Source organism: Cavia porcellus, unplaced genomic scaffold (genome assembly GCF_034190915.1).
Source record: "Cavia porcellus strain 051 isolate PalLab524CR breed Dunkin Hartley unplaced genomic scaffold, mCavPor4.1 scaffold_40, whole genome shotgun sequence".
Classification (NCBI taxonomy): Eukaryota; Metazoa; Chordata; class Mammalia; order Rodentia; family Caviidae; genus Cavia; species Cavia porcellus.
In genome coordinates this window covers 6,632,951-6,653,885 of record NW_026947523.1, presented here as the reverse complement: position 1 = coordinate 6,653,885, position 20,935 = coordinate 6,632,951, and the positions used below count along the sequence as shown (strand labels likewise).

General features: G+C 44.6%; 1 pseudogene; it reads left to right on the top strand.

The window, feature by feature from the left end:
- Positions 1-3,397: 3,397 nt before the first annotated feature.
- Positions 3,398-9,770, top strand: LOC100720347 (cytochrome P450 2D17-like; annotated as a pseudogene).
- Positions 9,771-20,935: the final 11,165 nt, after the last annotated feature.

Sequence of the window (20,935 nt, the reverse complement as noted above, 5' to 3'; positions counted from 1 at the left end):
AAGAGAGAGAAACTACAGACTGGAAATCTCTCATGAACAGTTCAGAACTCTACCATTTGTGAATGTTAAATTGGAAGCCCCTCGAGGCAGCCACTTAATTTCGTAGCCCTTTCCTCCGTGTTGTTCGCCAAGCACGCGTATATCTGTGTGCGGCATGTGCTTGCCCTGTTGGCTGTGGACCTGTCACTTGCTTGGTTGTCTGAGCAGCTGTTGCCATGTCACAGTGCTGGGTTGAAGTCAGAGAGTCAGGAGCAGCCTAAGGCCATCTCACAGTGCTTCCCCTCAGCTCCCTTCATGGTGTCACGGGGCGCTGATCAGCTGACAGCGTGCACCAAGGAGAAGTGTGTGCAGTGAGTAAGTGTCCAGCTACTCAAGCGGCCATTGCTGCCTGAATAGGGATATTTGAAGCCGGGAGAGACCTGTCAGGACCCCTCACCCAAGTAGTGATATCAGGGGATAACTTACCTCTAGGAACTAACTGTCCCAGCAAGACACAAACACAGCCACCCTCATCAGAAGTCACAGGGCTCAGTGCAGCTCCATGAAACAACACATTCCTGCTATCTGACAGCCTCTAAAGTCCATGGCCAGCACTCTCTCCCAAATCATCACGGCCTGACCTATCTGCTCCTGAAATATGGAAATTGTATAAAATTTCACCGCCTTGATTACTCAGAGAAGTGACTGAACCATGGAAAGCACAGTCAGCGCTGGAATCTTTCTTACCTGCTCTCGTCCTTTACATCCGCCTGCCCAGCTCAGCCATGGCCCTGATAAACTGCAGCCGCAGTGACCATCAGCCATGAGGTGGTATAGCCATGACTAAGCAGGTTCAGGCTGGGGGCAGGTGACATCTGGGCTCACTGATTCCTGTCAGTGGATCTCCAGGGTGGGCCCCTCTCCCAACAGCTCAGGGTAGATAACATCTGTAGCCAAGGTCGATGCTGACTGGTGTATACAGCTTACATAACCAAGGTTGTTACTGGCACGTGGCCATGGAGGTGAATCTGGTATAAATGGAGACTAAGCGGCCAAGGACTGCTGGGAGTGTACAGTGGGGAGGGCTGCAGAGCGGCTAACCTGGTGGACTCTGGCTGAGCAGCTGAGTAAAAGATGTTTAACCCAGTCCACTGCTCCGCAGCTCTTCTTCAGGCTGCTTGAACCTCAGGTGACCTACCTGGTCTGCGCTGGTGAAAGACAGGGTTTCCGTGTTCTATTCTGTTGGCACTGGACACTGGGTATTGAACTCGGGGGCCTTAGCAGTGTGCTGCATCACAGCCTTTTATCTTTCTTAAAGCTCAATGCGTTGCTCAGGCCTCTTAACTGGCTCCTCCTGCCTCAGCCTCCCCCAGTGCTGAGATCACATGACAGAGCCATCATACCCAGTCTTGTCACATTAATTGGAAGTACTGAGTCTTTCATGACAGTATCCATAGGTCCCACCAATTATTTTCCCGCATGATATAGATGGTGCCTGTCTGGGGGAGGGGCAGGTGTGTTTTACCAAAACAGTGAATTCTAGGAAGAGCTATACTGGTCATTTCTAGAATATCACATCCAAAGAGTGCAGCGTTGTATCTGAGAGCACAGAGCTCGGATGAGGGCCGCAATGTTCCCTGGAGTTTTAACCTCAGTGCCCACTATTTCCTCTGCCCTGGGAAGACAGAGCCAAGTGATGGCTTACTTTTCTTGCCATAGAGCCATCAGTGAATTGAAGCACAGGGAAGTGACCAGCAGCGCCTGCATGGAAGGGCTGGCCCTTGGAAGACTCAGATCATTAATGCACATGTGTCTTGTAGCTTCTCCACCCTGACCACAGGACCCTGGCTTGAGCAGGACACTGCCTGAATTGCAGACACGCCTGTGACTTCATACCCATGTCAAGATGACCTCTGGAGGACAGCTTGACACCCCCAAATACACACCCTTTAAATGAAGGCAGTCCCTGCCCTGTGCCAAACACCTTCCTGCCAGCCCTGCCGTGATTCTCTGATGGTCTTGGGTAGGAAGTCGATGCCAGCTGGGTGGGCACACTTGGCTGAGGCCGTGAGGGAGGCACAGGCTGGATCTGAGAAGTGCCAGGCGTAAGTGGTGTGGCAGATTGATACTGGTGTCAGCTTGTGTCACCAGCTGAACTGAATCAGCGTGGTCGGCCCACTTGATTGCTGCCAAATAAAGGGAGAACTGGAGCGGGAGAGGAGCGCCACCGGTTCTCCACGGGGTTGGTTCTCCAGTTGCTGTGGGCTCTCCTGGAGGAGCTTGTGAAGCGCCTTTTCTGGTAGGAACTCAGCTCTTGTCATTATTGGAGGAGCTCGGGACATGTTATCACTGAGGATGACTGTGCTACTTGTCAGGGGAGCTCTGGTTCTTACTTTGAGGGTCACTTAGTCCAGTACAGAGTCCCCAAACCACTGGCACTGATGCTTCACCCTGTTGGCATAGACTTTATGGCTTCTACCACTGACCTTTGGGCTCCCCCAGCACAGATCCGTCAAAGAGACTAGCACAAGTCACTGTCATGGGCTCTAGATCTTCAGCTGGTCTCATGCAGGACATTGCTGTGAGATCCAGGCCCTTGGCTGGATTCCCTGGGTCTTCCCTGGGCATGTGGACATTTTCCCTACATTTCTTGTATTTAACCCTTTGGGTGACTGTCATAAATAATACTATAAATTATGTTTCCTGTATTGTCTTGTTCTCCTTGCAATCTGGGCTACAATAATGGGTCTTGGCCTTCTGGTGAGTCGTGTGGCCCTGTACCTGGTCCCCAGATCTGCAGATACTACACCACAGCTGTGAGTCTTGTGTTGCCTTCACACACCAACAGGGTGGTTCAGTGGTGCCTCAGTCCCCAGCCAGGCTGTCGTGACCTGCAGGGTCCCCGTGTTGGTCAGCAAAGTAAGTGTTCATGAAATCTCCCAGAAAGTCCTGCTCCAGCCTGGGGCACTGTCCCCATGGCTGTCAAAATCTTCTACCGCTTGAGGTGCGCTCAGATGCGCTAAGATGTCACCTTCCCGTGTTGCCCCAGGGTCACCCCAGTGTTACACAACCAGTGTATTTGTCCCTGGCTCTCCTGCCAGGTATCTGCTCCCCTCCCCTTGGTATTATAGGCAGAGATGAGAAGGGCAGAGACTGCGGCCCCCAGCCTTTGCTCCCTCCAGCATCCTGTGGCTGTATGGTCAACAGAGCGGTTGGTTCCTGCTAGAGGACCAAGGGCAGCTTGAAGTTTTTAATAAGTGTATAGATCGTCTGGTCTATAGCTCAGTGTGGTGGAGTGTGTCTCCTGGTCGAGGGGACACGAGCTGTGATAGCCTCTGTGTATCCAGGGGAGCCCACACTAGTGGTTGATGAGGCAGCCATAGGGATGCTGACCAGGGATGTACTATTCTCTATGGCCATGGCTGTGGCCGTCTTCCTGCTCCTGGAGGGCCTGATGCACCAGTGCCAATGGGCTGCCCGCTATCCCACCAGGCCTTCTGCCAAGCCCTGGCTGGGCAACCAGCTGCAGGTGGACTTTCACAATGAGCCATAACCCTGCTATGAGGTGTGGGAGGTGGTGGTGCTGATGGCACATGTCACAGTGACCCTCAGCTACAGTGAGCTTGTGGTGGACAGAGCCACATTTGGGACAGGGACCTGGGACTCCAAGAGGAAGCAGTGGGCTAAGATTCCTGTGGGAGGGGACTACAGGCCTGGGACCCTTTGGGTTCTCTAAGGGCAGGCATGAAGTGGACAGTCAGTGCAATTGGGAGTGAGTGTAGGGTAGAAGTTGTTTAAGCTCCAAGTTTTTCCTGATGACATCAGAGGGAAAGGTGCTGGGATGGAGCAGTGGGTCCAGGGCCCTGAGCTGCCCTCAGGCAGGAAGTTGAGGCTCAGAGGTGGCCACTGACCTGCTTGACGGTATTTAAAGCAGTGTGGTCCTGGGCCTCTCTGCTCATTCAGTGACCTTGATTTCTTTGTCTATAAGCTAGAAAGCTGATGGAGCAAAATACAGTGTCTGCCTCTAAAATGATTGCTCTCATCTGGCTCTAAAAGGATTGCTCTGAACGTCAGAGGGTGTGACCCCCAGCATCAGGGCCCAATATCCTCAGGCTTAGTGGGACTTGGGTTCCTGTGTGGGATCAGGATTTCCATTCACAGTGCTAAAAAGCAAAAGGCACAAAGTGGTCCTTGTTTTGTGTGATCTTGGGGCTCCCGTCTTGACAAGCACCCTGACCTCCACATGTTGCTGGGAAGGTTGCTACTGGGACATGTTCGGCCTGCAGCTGGCCTGAAGGCCAGTGGTCATGATTATCGGACAGGAGGCTGTGTGAGAGGCGCTGATTAACCATGGTGAGGACACTGTGAACAGCTGGGCTCCAGACCAAATTCCAGAGGCACAGTGTGTCAGATTCATAGATGGCATCAGAGCAGGACTTGGGCCAATGGCCAGTGGGAAACCAGAACCTAATGGGAACAGTGATGCTTTTATGGACACAAGAGACATTCCTGTGTCTCTAGGGTGAGTTCTGGAAAAGCACCCAGGGTAGGGTGGGTGGGGTTTAGCTTGCTGGTCTGGGGACAACCTGTACCCAGAGGAGTAGAGGAGAGGGGATGGCCAGGGGCCGTGGCTAGTGTACTGGGTCCCTCACGTGCCTGCCTCATGCCCAGGAGTTGCCCTGGCACCCTACAGACCTGCCTTCTGTGAGCAGCTGTGCTTCTCTGTGTCCACCCTGCACAACTTTGGCCTGAGTAAGAAGTCACTGGAGCAGTGAGAGCCGCCTGCCTGTGTGCTGCCTTTGCCTCCCAGGATGGTGGGTGATGAACTGAGACACACCAAGAAAGCACAAGGCAGGAGTGACAGAAGGGCGACACCATGAGGTGCATCCCTGCTCCCAGGACGGCCCTGTCTCCTCACCGCCCTGCTGAGCAAAGCCATGTACATAGATAGCCTCCTTCATCAATGCACACCGCTTTGAGTACAAGGACCCGGACTTCATGAGGATGATGGACCTGCTGGAGGACTCTTTGAAGGAGGACTCTGGCTTGGTTCCCCAGATGCAAGGCTCAGGGCAGTCTGGGCAAGAGGCAGATTTGCACAAAGGGATGATGGGAACAGGGCATCTGGGGGAGGTGATAAATATCAGACAACAGTCATGGAGAGGTAGCCCAGGTCAGGAGTCCACAGAGGAGACTCTATATTTCTTATCTACCTTGGGAGCCACTGACGCTCCAAGATTTCCATAGTTGCATGCTCCTTCCAGCAGCACAGGCCAGCAGAGAGCATGGAGCACACAGTTCCCAGGGGACAAGGGCAGCCCGTGAGCCCTCGATGAGGAGCCTGGGACCTGAAGCTGGTGAAGCTAAGCACTGAACACAGCAAGGACCCAGACTCTCTCTGTGGCCGTGACAGGTGCTGAACGCAGTCCCCATACTCCTGTGCATCCCTTGGGTGTCTGAGAAGGCCTTGCCTGCACAGAAAGCCTTCTTGGATCTGTTTGATTAGCTGTTGACCGAGCACAGGACAACTCGGGACCCAGCACAGCCACCCTGAGACCTGACTGAAGCTTTGTTGCTCGAATTGGAGAAGGTGAGGGGCAGCTGCCAGAGATGAGGTGAGGGGCAGCTGCCAGAGATGAGGTGAGGGGCTGGGTGCTGGGGATCCAGTGAGGTGAGAGCAGGAGAGGTGGGCCTTGGTATCTCAAGGGACCCAGCACCTTAGTGGGTGGATGTAGGATGAGGTCAGGTGGGCTTTCCTCCCTCTTCCCCCTAAGCCTACCCTCTCTGGCCCAGGCCAAGGGGAACCCCAAGAGCAGCTTCAGTGATGAGAACCTGCGCCTGGTTGTGTCTGATGTATTCACAGCAGGGATGGTGACCAGTTCAACCACGCTGGCCTAGACCCTGCTGCTCATGATCCTGCATCCAGCTGTACAGTGTGAGCCCAGCTTGGGCTGGTGGGAGAATGAGGGAGGAAGGGTAGTGGCAGGGTCCCCAAGAGTAGGTGAAGGCCATCCCTAGCTCCATGAAAAGGCTTCCTCAGGTTCTTGTAAGCATGACACCCTGCTTACCTGGACACAGCCTTTAGCACAGGTAGAAGGAGAGATTCAGGGGACATCCTCTGGGACTGACGCACCCAAAGAGTCACTCGTCTGTCTTTGCCGTGTCCAATAGGAAATCCATGAAGTGATTGGCAGAGCAGTGCCCAGAGATGGTGGACCAGGCCCGCATGCCCTTCACCAATGCCGTGACTCACGAGGTGCAGTGCTTTGCAGACATCGTTCCAATGACACTTTGTGACACTGAAGTTCAGGGCTTCCTCATCCCCAGTGTAGGCCTGGGGCCCTCCTTCCCTACCATGGCCATTCCCAGGTGTGGCCAGGCAGTATTGTGCTACCTGGCCCCATACCATTGGTGCTGCCAGGCCCAGCCTGTGTGTTTGGTACTGCACCCAGTGTGCCTGCTGACCCCCCAGTGAAGTTGGAGGATGAATTAACCCAAGTAATGAGTTGTTGGAGGATCCTGTGCTCATGGAGAAAAGTGGGATTCTGGGCACCCTTGGCATCCCTGTCCTGTGGCCTTGCCATGTGATCATGGATGGTCCTGAGAAGCTTCTGGGACTGATGGATAATTGAGAGGCTCCTTGTGTCTCTGTACCCCACCAGCCTGTGAGCCTCATAGAGTGTGCTTATGGATATTAAGTGTCAGGTTTTCTGTGTCCTGTATCTCAGGCCACATTCATGCTGTGTGTCTCCTGCCAGGGGACAATGCTCCTCACCAACCTGTCATCAGTGCTGAAGGACGGGACTGTCTGGGAGAAGCCCTTACACTTCGACCCTGGACATTTCCTTGATGCTGAGGGCCACTTTGTGAAACGTGAAGCCTTCATGCCATTCTCCGCAGGTGATTGTAGAGGACCAGGCTCGCTATCCCTTCCACATCACTTGGATTAATTCATCCTCCAATACATTGTCCACTCTATTATAAGGTAGTAAAAGTCCATTGACCATCCACAGTGCTCTTCATCAGGTAACACCGAAGCCCTGTCCCCTTAGGCAATTGCCCGCATTCCTTCCTCCCCCACCCTCCGGCAGTCACCATTTTATTTTCCGTTTCTCTGACTTTGACCACTATGGGAAGTCATCAGAGTGTAATCATACAGTGTTTGTCTTTTATGAGTGGGTTATTTCACTTGAGCTGACATATTCAGGTTTCCTTCTTGTTGTGGCAGGTAGCAGAGTAACTTTCCATAGTGTGAATCAGTAGCATTTCCTCCCAACCTCGGTTGAACCTCCTAACTTGGTTCAATTAAGAGTGGGAAAGCATAGTCTGAAAATGTTTCATGAAAAACTCAGAAATGCACAATTTGTGACTTTCATTTCATTTTATTTTATTTTATTTATTTATTTTTGGTACCAGGTATTGAACTTATGACCTTGCACCTGACAGGCAGGTGCTGTGCTATCGAGCTATATCCCTGGCCCAATTTGTGAATTTTATATTGAGAGCCACATGAGGCTGAGGAGCCCCATGCATCTCATAACTCTTTCCTCCATCTTGTTCACTAAGAACATGAATACCTGTCCAGCATTTTATTGCTGTGTTGCCTGTGGACCTGTCACTTGTTTGTCTGTCTGGCCAGCTGTTGCCGTGTCACAGTGCTGGGTTGGAGTTAGAGAGTCAGGAGCAGCCTAAGGCCATCTCACGGGGCTTCCCCTCACTTTGCCTCATCTTGTCCCGGTGCTGTGGATCGGCAGACAGCATGCACCAAGGAGAAGTGTGTGCAGCACAGTAAGCTGCGATACTTGAGAGATGGAATTCTTATATACTGCTTTTGGCATATCATTATTGAAAGAGTTTTGGCCCAGGCAAGACACTGTAGCTGGTAAAGCCTCAGGGGAAACAAGGAGCTCCATCTCCTCCCCTCAGGCTCCACCCCCAACCTAAGCTACATGTATGCCCCTACTCCATGTGTTCCCTGGAGAGATTTCAGACCCCAGGGGGCAATGCCGCACCCCAGGGGATCAGGGGTGTCTCTCCCTGCATTCTCAAAATAAAGGTCATTTATATTTCATACTTCTTATCTTTGCAGCCACCACCGGTCCCCCACAGTTCTATCAGTTATTGCTTATCCTGGGCCTGATTTATATATCAGCCTTCATCCTTCGTACATTGTATCTCTATAAATATTGTGGTACATTTCACTTTACTACTGACTTCACCTCCTTAGCACTGTAAGCTCTGTTCAGAGATCCTGTTTCTTCCTTCTTCTGTGTAGGGTGTGTCTGCAGCAGGACATTGGTCACGTGTGTGGGTGAAGCAAGGCGGGCCCAAGAACAAGAGCACCAGAGGTAAGCTGCTTCAGTCTAGAGAACACCCAGCCCCCAGAAAATCCAAGCAGCCAGCTGCTAGCCAAACTGCTATAATGATTGGGAATTTCCTTCATCCTATCCAGAGAGAAGGCTCCACCAGACCTGAGCTTTTGTCTCTTTTCTTTATTTTCCCCTCTTCTCCCCATCTCCCCCCCTCGCAGGAACATCTAGAGCTGTGGCTGGATGCTACAAATGGCGCCTGCATGTGGAATGGGGTGAGAGGAAATAGTGGGTGCGGGGACACTCCTCCCTGTTGCACACAAAGGTAGAAGTGGACTGACAACATCAGTGGTCATCCCAGGATTGTACTGATATTGACATCATCAGGTGTGAAACTTGAGGCAAATAATTGGGTTCACTAGGCCCTCCAAAATAAGAAAAATAAGTTTGTGAGAGACTAAAAAGAAATAAGTGCATTGATTTTACCAGTAGTTAAGCATGGGGCAGAGTTTCAAGACTCACAAATGTAAACGGGTCTGTTTGTTGTATGCTCGATTCCTATATTTGCCTTTGTTTTGTGGATTTTGATTAGAAGCAGTTTTACAGCCACTAAGGATTTTGCTTGGAGCATTATTTTACTTTTTTTTATTTAAGGAGAAAAAGAAAAAAAACAGAAAAAGGATATAAGTTATACAGAATTTCAGAAAAAATAAACAATAGGAAATCACTAGTTAATAGATTACATATTGTTATCTTAGAAATAGTTGTTCAAAAATTAAAGCATCTAAAGTAGACTTTCAGACAGTGAGACTGCAAACAGTTTTGTTCAATGATCCAACAAAACTCAGTAATATGGTTATCTATCTTATACACTTAAATATATATGCAGTTATATTCTTTAGAGCACTTCCTTTTCCTTTTTTGGTACAATGACAGCTACACATTTTGGGTTTTATTACTCCCACAGTTCTTATGACTTTTTTTTGAATAGAGTAAAACCAAAAGTGACATAACAGAACAGAGTCAAGTCAAATCAAAAGGATGGACATAATAGATAATATAAAAACAAAATACTTGGTGATCAACAATGGTTATCATACTGCCTCTTGTTATCTTAAAAAGAATTGCCTATATCATCAGTTATAATAAAATTGAACAAAACAGTAAAGAATAAAATCAAAACATTGGAGACATTACAGGACTTTAAAAGAAGATAATAGTCAACCGGAATGGGCGTCATAATGAATCTTATTGTCTTTACAGTTGTTGCCTATACTTTTGAACTTGGTACTATCAAGCAAAGCAGAATAGAGGAAAATCAGTCAAAGCAAGATGGTGAGGGCTATACAGGGTTTCAAATCAAGTTAAAAAAGGAGACTGAGATAAAAGAGTGCATAATAACAAAACAGTGCAGGTCAAAGCATAACCATTTAAGCAAAATAGTGTTTTACCACAAGATATCCTGACATAAAAGTAGTTACCATAGTGTCTCTTTCCTTGAAATCTTTAAGTATAACTTCGTATACTGTAGCACCAAACATATCAAGACAATGTAAAACCATTCAAGGGAATGACAGTATTACAGGGTATTTAGAACCAAGTATCAGAAAATGAACAATGGTTTCTGTATAATCTCCTTGTCTATAAATTTTTTGCTTATATTATCACATATAATAAAATACAATAAGATACTATTAAGACTGATGGAGACAGAAGAATAAAAGCTTGATGGGGCTTCAAAGCAAGATGATACTAAATTAGCATTAGCTATTATGATGTCTTGTTTTCTGCAAAATAGCTGTTTCTACCATCCAATCTTCTTTGCCTCATTTCTATTGAGCTCTTTTTCTGTCGTTTGTTGTCAGTTTGTCTTCTTCATTTCGCTTTCTTGGAGCATTATTTTAAAATCAATACCCAAGAAGAAAAAAATGGCAAAACAACCCCCACCCAGATAACCTTAACTAAGCCACAAGTGACAATCTCTGCCTTCCTGATACACAGAAATTTTGTTAAACCGCAGGCTGAGATTTCCACCCTTCATAAAATAGCGTCCTCCTTTGCAGGAGACAGTTTGAGTGACTCCTGTTGAATGCAGAGCAATTGCTGCAACATTGATTATATCAAGGCTTATTTCCACGTACTGGTATGTAAAACACAGACTTCTCTCGCTAGCCCAGGTACTGGTGTGTAATCTCTAAACCCACGAGATAGTCTCCTGTTTCCTTGCATAGTGTTCTCTGTAAAAGATGAGCACAGCAGTGGGATGATAGAGCCACTCAGCTCCAGGATTGCAATGAGCAGGAGCCTCAAAACAAGAAGCTATGAGTCCCCAGGACACAGAAGTTTACATCTCAGAAACTGAAGCAACAGCCTCCTAAAACCATTCTAGTGTTACCTTAATTCACATATACAGATTGATGTTTCTCCATGTCATTCTCCCTGAATTTTGCAAAGGTCCTTTTCACCCTCCCTGGCAAGGCAGATAAAGTTACCCACGTAGTTCCTGCCATCCTCACTGTCACTCATCCTCCAGCCATCCCCTTCTTCACAAGATAATAAATGCTTGGAGAGGCCTTGGATCAGGGCCTTTGCACATCCTCACAGGGATTGGATTTAAGGCCCTTTGGCTGCTCTTAACTTTGACTATGTTTTAGTGTCTTTAGTCTTGCTGTGCGTTGCATTGGAGGTGGTAGATAGGAATTCAGTCACCAGAATTGCCATAATGCCTCAGTGGGATTATAAATATAACTTTTTGGATTGTGAGGAAGACAGAGAAAGGGATTAGAATCCTTGGGTTACAACACTCAGTATTTGGGATTACACTAATCAGGTAAGTTATTTGTTCAACAGTTGGCCTTAAGAATGCAGATAAATGCTGCATTGGCTCCTCTTATGTACAAGGGGCTGCCTTGGCAACAGCTTTCATTCAGGTTATCCATCCCCAGCCTGGAGGAAAGAGAAAAATCAAGGTTACCTGTTTTATGTGTAGTTTTGAGGGACATTTTTCCTGAAAGTGTTCTGCTGCTGCTCTAAGGGCAGCACAGCCAGTATCTGTGCCTTCAACAAAACCTCGTACTATCTGTCTGGAGTGCAGATGAGGGTATCAATGGGCCATTTGGTGTAGATTCTAAACTGATGTGGAAGACCAACCTATTTCAGGAAGATCCCTGTAAGGGCCAGCCACAGCCTGGATAATAATATGGGTGCCATGATTCAGAGCACTTCCCTGATAGGACATGGCCCTGCTGGGCATGGCAGGCTCCTAGGGGTTGGGAGGTAATATGGTCCCGACTTGTGGTTTGCTGACTTTTGTTTAAAAAATACTGTCACAGTAGACAATTTCAAATAACCAGTACAGCAATAAGTAACCTATAAAACTTCTGAAAATTCAACATTTGGCTTTCACAAGGTGGCAATAAGCTGCCTCAAGCATATCACTGTCTCACTATGTCTTTGTAGTAAGTCTTGATATCTGGTAGTGTAATTCTCAAATTCTAAGCAGGCAGTCATGAGTTCAATCCCTGGTACCAATAAAAACGAAAAAGAGAAAAAAAATTCTCAAATTCTGTTGTTCTTCAAAATTGCTATTTACTTTAGCAGTACTTGCTTCAAATTTACTGATAGCAGTACTGCTTCAAATCAGTATAACTATATTTACTTGGGTCTTTTTTGCTTTTTTATATCAGTTTGTTAGTTTTCAATACACTGATGCTGCACATATTTTATTTGTCATGTACATATAAGTGATAGATGATTTTCTCTGATATTATACATCTTTTGTAAATTCTTTTATGAACTCAACCTAAGAAAAAAAGGTGAGGTCATGGCTATAGAGGCAGTGATGGCAATATCCCCTGGGGAAGGGATACTGGAGATGGTGCCCAGAGCTGGCACTGAGGCAGGCACTAATACTCTCCACTTAACCACTACCACAGTGTTGGTGCCGAACTGGGATTCCAAGGGAAAACAGTTCTCACTTCCAGATGACGAGCCACTGTTAGTAGGGCTCGCTCACAGCCCTAGGTTTGAGACAGGAGCCTCAGCTGGAGGCAAGAGCAAAGACCAGGAGCCCCAGCCTCCCAAAAACAGAATGTGAGTTTTTCTTCTGCAGAAGAGACAAAATTGCAAGCTGTTATACAGGCCTCAAAGGATCTTTCACCCACTCTAATTAACCCTTTTTAATACAGTGCTTAGGTTTGCAGTGTGATGTGCCACATTAAAACTGCTACCATTAATACCAACCAGGAAGATCTTTTTCATGTATCTCACAGTCTCCAGTATGTCACACAGTCACACCATGTTTTCTGATTAATTGGTCATTTACATTCTCATCCCCAATTGCCAAGGCTTTTCACTGAGGGAAATGCTACAATAAACAGATTGCTAGCTACTGTCACTTTTTCTTCCTCACATTCTGTAACCTGCAGATCTTGTTGAGGTTCATGGGGTGAAGGACCATGAGAGGATGAGAAAATAAAGAAAAGACAAACCTGGTGTCAGATGGCACCCTTACTCTCCTGATTAGAGGAAAGAAACTGCCCCTTCACTTAGGGGCATTTATACTTTTAGCATGTTCATGTCATATGACATCCTGTTGCTCCAGCAACCCACTGTTGAGAAGGTCTTGGGGCTAGGTGTTCTCTGGGATGAAGCAGCTTCTTTTCATGGCTTGCCCTGGGTGCTTGTTGTTCTTGGGGAGGCCATGCACAGCCTTACGTAATCAATTTCCAGCTTTAATGACTCTCAAAACTCAAATGCTATTCAACACACTGAAAATTGTTAAACATGCTCACCATATGCTCAAAGTTCAATTACAAAAACAAAAGGGGGAATTTCTTACACAATTTATACCTCATAGTAGGCTTCACTTGATAGTATATGCTATCAACTTTTAAAATTCTACCAAAGATGAAAATGTAACAGCAGAAAGACAATTAAATCAGGTAAAACAAAAAACCTAGGAAGTGTTCTTTGAAAAGATATTCATACTAGATAGTGGAAGGCACACAGTTTAGTGCTATTCTGGGGACAAAACTATGTTTGTCTTTTTCCAGACAATGCTGACTGGTCTATTTGGGTACCACAGCATGCTTTTTGGTTATCTCATGGACCCAGACTGAAAGAAATAGTTGATTCCATCCCGCAAGAAACAAATGCTCAGTCATATGACAGTGATACTTGAGAGACCACACCACAACTGATAGACAAGGATGGAGCAAGAACCCACCGAGGACCAATTAAAAAATCGACCCAGAATGCCTGGGTATGGTAACCAAAACTAGAAATGAAAGGTCTGAGGAGGTGACTGAGTATATAGATATAACTGAGCTAAAAGTTACATGTAAGAAAGGGATACAAAACTTACAAGTATTCTTTAGAGCAAATAAAATAAAAAATTTATATTGTTACATACAAAAGATTTTATTCCTTCCAAATTTTTCTTGCAAGAGATCAGTGCTAATTGATCTACAACAAAATCTGATGAGCCTATTTATTGTTTTAACTTCTAAAATTATAAAAGTTATTATAATTCAATTTGGTCAAAAGTATATTTGAGTGCACTCTGATTTTGTAAGATAGTTTGTTTGTCTGCTCTGTTAAGCTGTGTACTTGTTTCCTTGTCTGTTCATCATATGTGTGCACAGCTGGAGCAGAAGTCAGGCTTTGTTTACTCTTGGCTGTAGGATTTGAGTGCCTAGATAGCTGAGCACTCTGAATCCACTTATGAGGTACAAATTCTCTAGGGCACTGTACCATGCTTTTCCTCTGAAAACAAAGTCTTTGTGTTTTACAGTTTTGAGGCTGCAAATGGTGGAACTTGCTGCTTCCTATGATGGATGCCCCCAGGCGACCTTTTATATTCTTCTGTTTCTTCTCAGCAAAGAAGATCTCTGCTATATCTTTACAGTTTACAGCTTTAGTGGAGCTTCCTTTGGGACAAAACTCGCAGCATTTTCAGTCATTCTGTTGGTTTCTTTGTTTCTTATGCTCAACATAAATCTGGCTAAAAGCCCCCAATGTGGCCATGCTACCACCTCAACATTAGACTCCCTTGAAATTTCTTCTGCCACATTAATTAGTCCTGTCCCCTTAGTCTCAGTCTCAGGCAAAGCCTCTGGACATGAGCAAAATGCAGACAAACTTTTTCCCAAGCCATAACACATGTGGTCTGGAATCAGAGAACCAATGCAGTCATGGCTGTGGGCTTGCAAGGCAGGCGCTTGTAATGCTGGCTAAGTTCCCAGCCATATAGTTTTGATTTCTAATTTTCTGTGTAAAATATGTGACTGTCAACACTGTTTTGGGATTCAAATGTTAAAATAGCCATGGTCAGTAGGAAATAATCATTCTATTTGATGATCTAAGGTGCCTGGTATTTAGATAACAGTAATTTAAGCTTACTGCCTCTATTATACCATACTATTGTTAAACTTTTCTTCTGGGTGTTCAACAACTGAGGTTTGGAGAACAAAAACTAGAGAAAGAGATGGGCCAAGAGAATAGCCAATATTTTGGCCCTGACCCTCTGAGGTCAATGAGGATCCAGGACATGAGAGAACCTCTGTTGTGATATCCTAAACTGGGTGAGTCCCTGATCTTTGATCAAAGAGATTATGGGACCACAGATAAAGGTGATCAAAGGTTCATAATGTGCCTAAATAAAGTCACAAGGTGAAAAAAATGTCCTGGGCCTTCCTGGAATGCAACTTGGTCAAAGAGGGCCGTGACTCATCCAGACGGTGACAGTGACAAAAGTAGTAAGGGGTGCTGTGCACGGTACAAGACAATTCCTGAGGAGGCCTAGTGGCCCTGGACAGAGAACAAGGGATTCATTGCATTTAATACAGATCTTACCTTGACTTGTTCTTAGACACACTGCATAAAAGTGTAACTACAAAAGATATAACACAAGGGCTGGGGATTTAGCTCAGCGGCATAAGCTCCTGCCTTGCAAGCAGGCAGTCGTGAGTTTGATACCCGGTACTGAGAAAAAAGGAAAAAGACAAAAAAAAAAAAAAAGATATAACACAGTGCCCTAGTAAATGTTAGCTCTGAAAAGAAACTCAGATCACTGACACTTTCTGACAGTTGCCAATGATACTGGTAATTGACTAGTGCTAGGATTAATGAACTGTACAGGTTAAATGGATAAATGCAGGGACCTAAAATCCTTGGACTGCAAATCTTTAGCTTAAGATGTTCTAGCTCTTTTTCAGACAGGATCTCTGAAACTTTCCAATTTCTTCCCACAAGCCATTCCATTTTTTCAAAATGAAAAGTGTTTGAGAATGGAAAGTTCTCCAGTTTTCTAAACACAGCTCCTTCCCCTTCAACTGACCACCCATCACTTGCAGCTACAAAACAGAAATAGAGAAGATGTAGGGAGTGGCCGAAACTGGAAGTTAGTCATTCGTGGGAGTCAAGCAGAGGCAGGTTCCAGCACAAATTGCTCCAGAGGCAAGCTGCTTCACTCCAGAGAACACCCAGCTCCAAGATAACCCAAGCCATCAATTGCTAGGAAAGTGGTGTCACATGACATCAATTTGCCAGATGTTTAAATGAAAGCACTGCAGTGGCTGAGCACTTCCTTTCCTGCCATCTACAGTGAGCTTTGCCTGACCTCAGCTTTGGTCTCTTTTCCTTATTTTTCTGTCCTCTCATCGTCATTCAGGAATTTGTCCATTTTTAACTACAGCATTCTTTAAAACACTCTTGGATTTCTTTTTCTTTTCATAGAATCTGTAATAGTATCTCCTTTCAAGTCTGATCTTTGTCATCTTCCCTCCTTCTTCTCCCACTTAGCAATAGGTTCATCAGTCTTGTTGGTGTTTTTCAAATACCAGTTTTAGTTTCATGACTTCTATGTGTTGTTTTCTGACTCTGTTCTCATTCTCTGTCTGTGTCTCTGTGTCACTGGGTGTTGCATCCAGGGAGCACTGACCTATATCCCTGTCCTCCACTGCACACAAACCCTCTTTGAAATAAGTCCATGCTAAGTTGCCCAGACTATCCTTGAACTTGCAACCCCACTGTCTCATCCTCCCTGTCTGGGTTAGCAAACCCACCTATTGAATTTATGTCTGTTCTAACATTGCATATTTTCTCCCCTGTGTTGCTTTTGGATTTCATATGCTGTTAGTTTTCTGGTTCTTTAAGGTCTATAGTTCATTTTCTGGTTTTAATTTTTGTTCACTTTTAATGCAAGTATAGGCAGTTGTACATTTTCCCTCTGATTTCTACTTTTGTTGCATTTGATGTGTTTTGTATACAGTGCTTTCCTTCCCATCCACCTCAAGTTTTTGCTGTTCTTCTTTGACCCATTGGTTATTTAAGGACACACTAGTTTATTTCCACATTGAAAGGGTTTTGGCCCAGATAGGACACTGTAGCCAGGGAAGCCTCAACCGGAAGCAGGAAGCCCCAATCTCCCCCGCCCCTAGGAAGTTACCTGTGATGCCATCTTCCCGCCCCTGGAAATTTACATATGGCACCAAACCTAGGGCCAATGGGATACCAGTACATCCCTAATGCCCGCCTTAGGTTCCACCCCAAACCGAGGCTATTTACATGCCCCCACGCCACGTGTCCGCCAGAGAGATCGCCGGACGCCAGCGGTGGGGGGTGCCGGTCATCTCTCTCCGTGTTCTCAGAATAAAGGCCGCTTTTTATTTTATACTTCTCATCTTTTGGAAATATTTTTCATCTTTTGGAAATAATCCTAGCACACATATCTGTCCATATTCCTTCTGCTGATTTCATACTTCTTTCATCATGGCCAGAAAATAGTTTTATGTGAGTTCCAATTTTTAAGAACGTATTGAGATCATTTTTGGACTGCTGTTTGTTCTGTAGAGAATGTTTGGTGTGCAGTTGAGGAAGTTGAGTTCCCTGCAGTAGTTGGGTGGTGTGTTCCACATCTATGTGTGAGGCCTAAGTGAGAATAGTGTTGTCCAAGTCCTGAATTTGCATCATAATCCTCTTTATAATTGTTTAATGCAATACAGACAATGGGTTACTGTTGTTCCCCAAAAATGAGACCCAAAGATGTCCAAAAAATGGGTCAAGGCCTTTTTAAAAAAAAAAAAAAAAAAAGGAGTACAGTGCAGTTGGAGTTTGCAAAGCTGTGCAAGTGGGTTAAACTTTTGTCAGGCTTTTATGGGAGAAAACCACAAAATCAATGATGGGAGGGGAGACCAGTATGAGGAAGACCTTTGTTTTCCTCTGGTTGAGGGAAGAGAAGTTTTGCAATTGGTGATCAGCCATTTTCTTCTTTACAGGAATTACAGTCCCTTTTCTGCTAATTTTAGGGTCAACTATCTTTCACAAAAGGGGGACAAAGGTGGAGAGGAATATAGGTAGCTCGAGGTCGACTGATTCTAGCAACAATTGTCCTTTACAAAGGGAACAAAGGTTAACACAGCAACCAGGTTACCAGGGTGATGACGCATACAGAACAGTATGGTGGGTGCCTCATAGCTACAGTGTAACATTCCCCACTGATTTTCTTTTCTTTTTTTAAAATTTTATTTAAAAGGAAAAAGAGAAAAACAAAACAAAACAAAGCAGTGTAAGGGTACAAGTAATACAGAACTACAAAAAAAAAACCAGTATGAAATCACCAGTTAATAGATTACACATTATCATCTTAGAGATAGTTGCTCAAGTCACAGTATACAAAGTGAACATTCAAACAGAGAGACTGCAAACAGTTGTGTTCAATGATCCAACCAAAAACATTAATATGGTCAGCTATTTAACACCCCTAAAACACTCTTGCAATTGTATCCTTTAGAGCACTTTTTTCCCTCTCTTTTTTACAACAAAATTTATACATTTTGGGTTTTATTACTCCTTAGTTCTTATTACTTTTTTTTGGAAGAGAATAAAGTCAAATATGGCAAAATAAAGCTGTCAGTCAAAACCAAGGATAGACATAGTACATGATGTAAAAACAGAGTACAAGGTTATCAACAATGGTTACCATAATGCCTCTTGTTTCCTTAAAAAGAATTGTCCATCTCATTAGGTATTATAAAGTTGAACAAAACAGTAGAGAACAAGACCAATAAAACTTAAACATCGTAAACATTACAGGACTTCCAAAGGAGATAATAGTCAAACCAGAATGGGCATCTTAGTGAATCTTATTGCTTTCAAAGTAGTTGCCTATACCCTCAAACTTGATACTATCATACAGAATGGAACAGAGTCTAATCAGTCAAAACAAGATAGTGGGAGTATTACAAGACTTCAAAACAAGTTAATAGGAAATCAAAAAAGTTACTATAATATATCCTGCTAATTTTTAAAATTTTTCCTCTTAATTAAAAAAAACATAAAAAATAACTAAATAATTTTTTAATGAATAAGGGAGAGATTGAGATAAAAGAGGACATAACAACATAACAATACAGGTCAAAGCATTACTGTTTCAGCAACCTAGTGCTTCACCACCAAATAATCTGACTTAATAGTAGTTACCACAGTGTCTGTCTTTTTCCTTGAAATATTTAAATATAACTTCATATACTATAGCTTCAAATATTTCCATATCAAGAAGCCCAGAATAAAGCCTTTCCAATTAATAAGTGAAAACTTTATAAGGCTTCAAGGTCACATAATGGGGAATCATGATTACCACATACTTTTATATTTTTGAATCATTACTTACATTAGGGAAACTATTCAGTATTCACACATGTGACATTGATTTATTTCACTTATTTCACTGATTTTCTTTAGTCAGCTAAATCATTGGCTCATGGGGATTTCAGACAGTGGTACCTGATCATAGCCTTGTGTCCTTAAGATCATTAATTTAACAGTTTGAACTCAGTCTTTAACATAACTTACCAATTTGTTTATAATACAAGGCCCAATAGTTATACAGACGAAGACTAACAAAGGTTCTGTGGCCCCCGTTATTAAGTTGTTAATCAAGGGTGGAAAGAGATCTAATGTTTAAACCAGCTCTGTTTAGCCTGCATGGCTCATTCTTGTTCTTGAAGTCACCTTCTAAGGCTTGCCATGTTCTGTCTATTGACCCCATAATGGTTGGCATACAGGCAGCAGTCTTTTTCCTAAAGCCAAACAAAGACCTCCTTCTTTTAGAAACAGGAGATCTAATCCCTGCTGGTTTTGTAAAACCATCTCAGCCAGGAAACTCAAGGATCTTCCAGCTTGGAGACAGAGTCACTGAGTGTGGCTAGATCTGATCAATAAGAGCACTTAAGTGCCCATAATTTTGGTCTTGGATTACTAGGCTGGACACTCCTCCACCCATTGATCCCGCCAACCCAATATCTACAAAAGTGTTTTATTTCTAAGGACTGTGAATACCTCTAGGTATGATAATCTCTAGATACTTCAATATCAGTAGTTGGAGTGCGAGGACTATGGTGTAGGGGCTAGGCCCTCCCACTGTGGATTGAGAGATTCTCAGTGATGTCTTCTGATGAGAACTAGTGTCCCACGTTCCACTGCAGGGTGTTCATCCTCAGAATGCAGGCGGACTGTAGGGGAGGATGTTGTTGTTGGAATTACTGGTGGATGGAAGTCAGAACTGGCTGAAGGGCCTGGAGGGATTTAATAAGATCTTGGTTAGCTAGATTAGCCAGTTTTTTCTTCAGAAGTCTTAGGGATGAGGGGAGGGGTTCTCCCATACAAAGCCTCGAAAGGGGAAATACCGGCAACATAGGACTTAAATCATGCATACAAGGGGGCAAAAGGAAGGAAGCTCTCCCAGTTCTCGCCAGTTTCCAAGGCCATCTTAGTTACTACCATTTTTTTCTTTCTTTTTTTTTTTTAATCAGTACTGGGGATCGAACTCACAACCTCCTGCTTGCAAGGCAGGTGCTTATGCCACTGAGCTAAATCCCCAGCCCCAGTTATTGCCATTTTTAAGGTCTGGTTTATCCTTTCTACTTGTCCTGAACTTTGAGGCTGATAAGCACAATGGAGTTTCCAATTGATCTTGAAAACTTGGGTTAGTTTTTGAGTTACCTGGGCTATAAAAGCCGAGCTATTGTCGGACTTCATGGATAAAGGGAGGCCAAATTGTGGGACAACCTCATTATAATAGCTTTTTGACTACTATGAGAGCTGACTGAGATTTAGTAGGAAAGGCTTTGACCTATCCAGTGAAAATATCTATCATTATTAATAAGTACTTATTCCCTTGACACTCAGGCCCTTTCCCATTTCTTTGAAATCTACTTTCCAATGTTCTCCAGGCATGGTCCCACAGTAGCGAGTAGTTTCTATTTGTGTAGTCGCTTTGGATTCACTAAGTGACATTGAGGGCATTTGAAGCTCACAAATTGGTCAATCTCCACTAATTTTGTGGCCACCTTTTGGGTGGTGGTGTCTGCCAGATTGTTTCCTCATATAACAGGATCATCTCCCACCTGATGGGCTTTACAGTGGATGATAGCCACTTTCCTTGGCATCCAAATGGTGGTCAAGAAATCTAAAATTTGGAGCGCATTTTTGATCTTTTGGCCCTTAGAAGTCAAGAAACTTGGTTCCTGATAAATGGCCCCAAGAACATGGGGAGTAAACAAATGCATATTGTGACAACTTGAGGGCCTCAGTGAGGGCAATGGTCCATTGGGTCAATGTTCCTGGCTCCAGGGTTTGTTCCCATA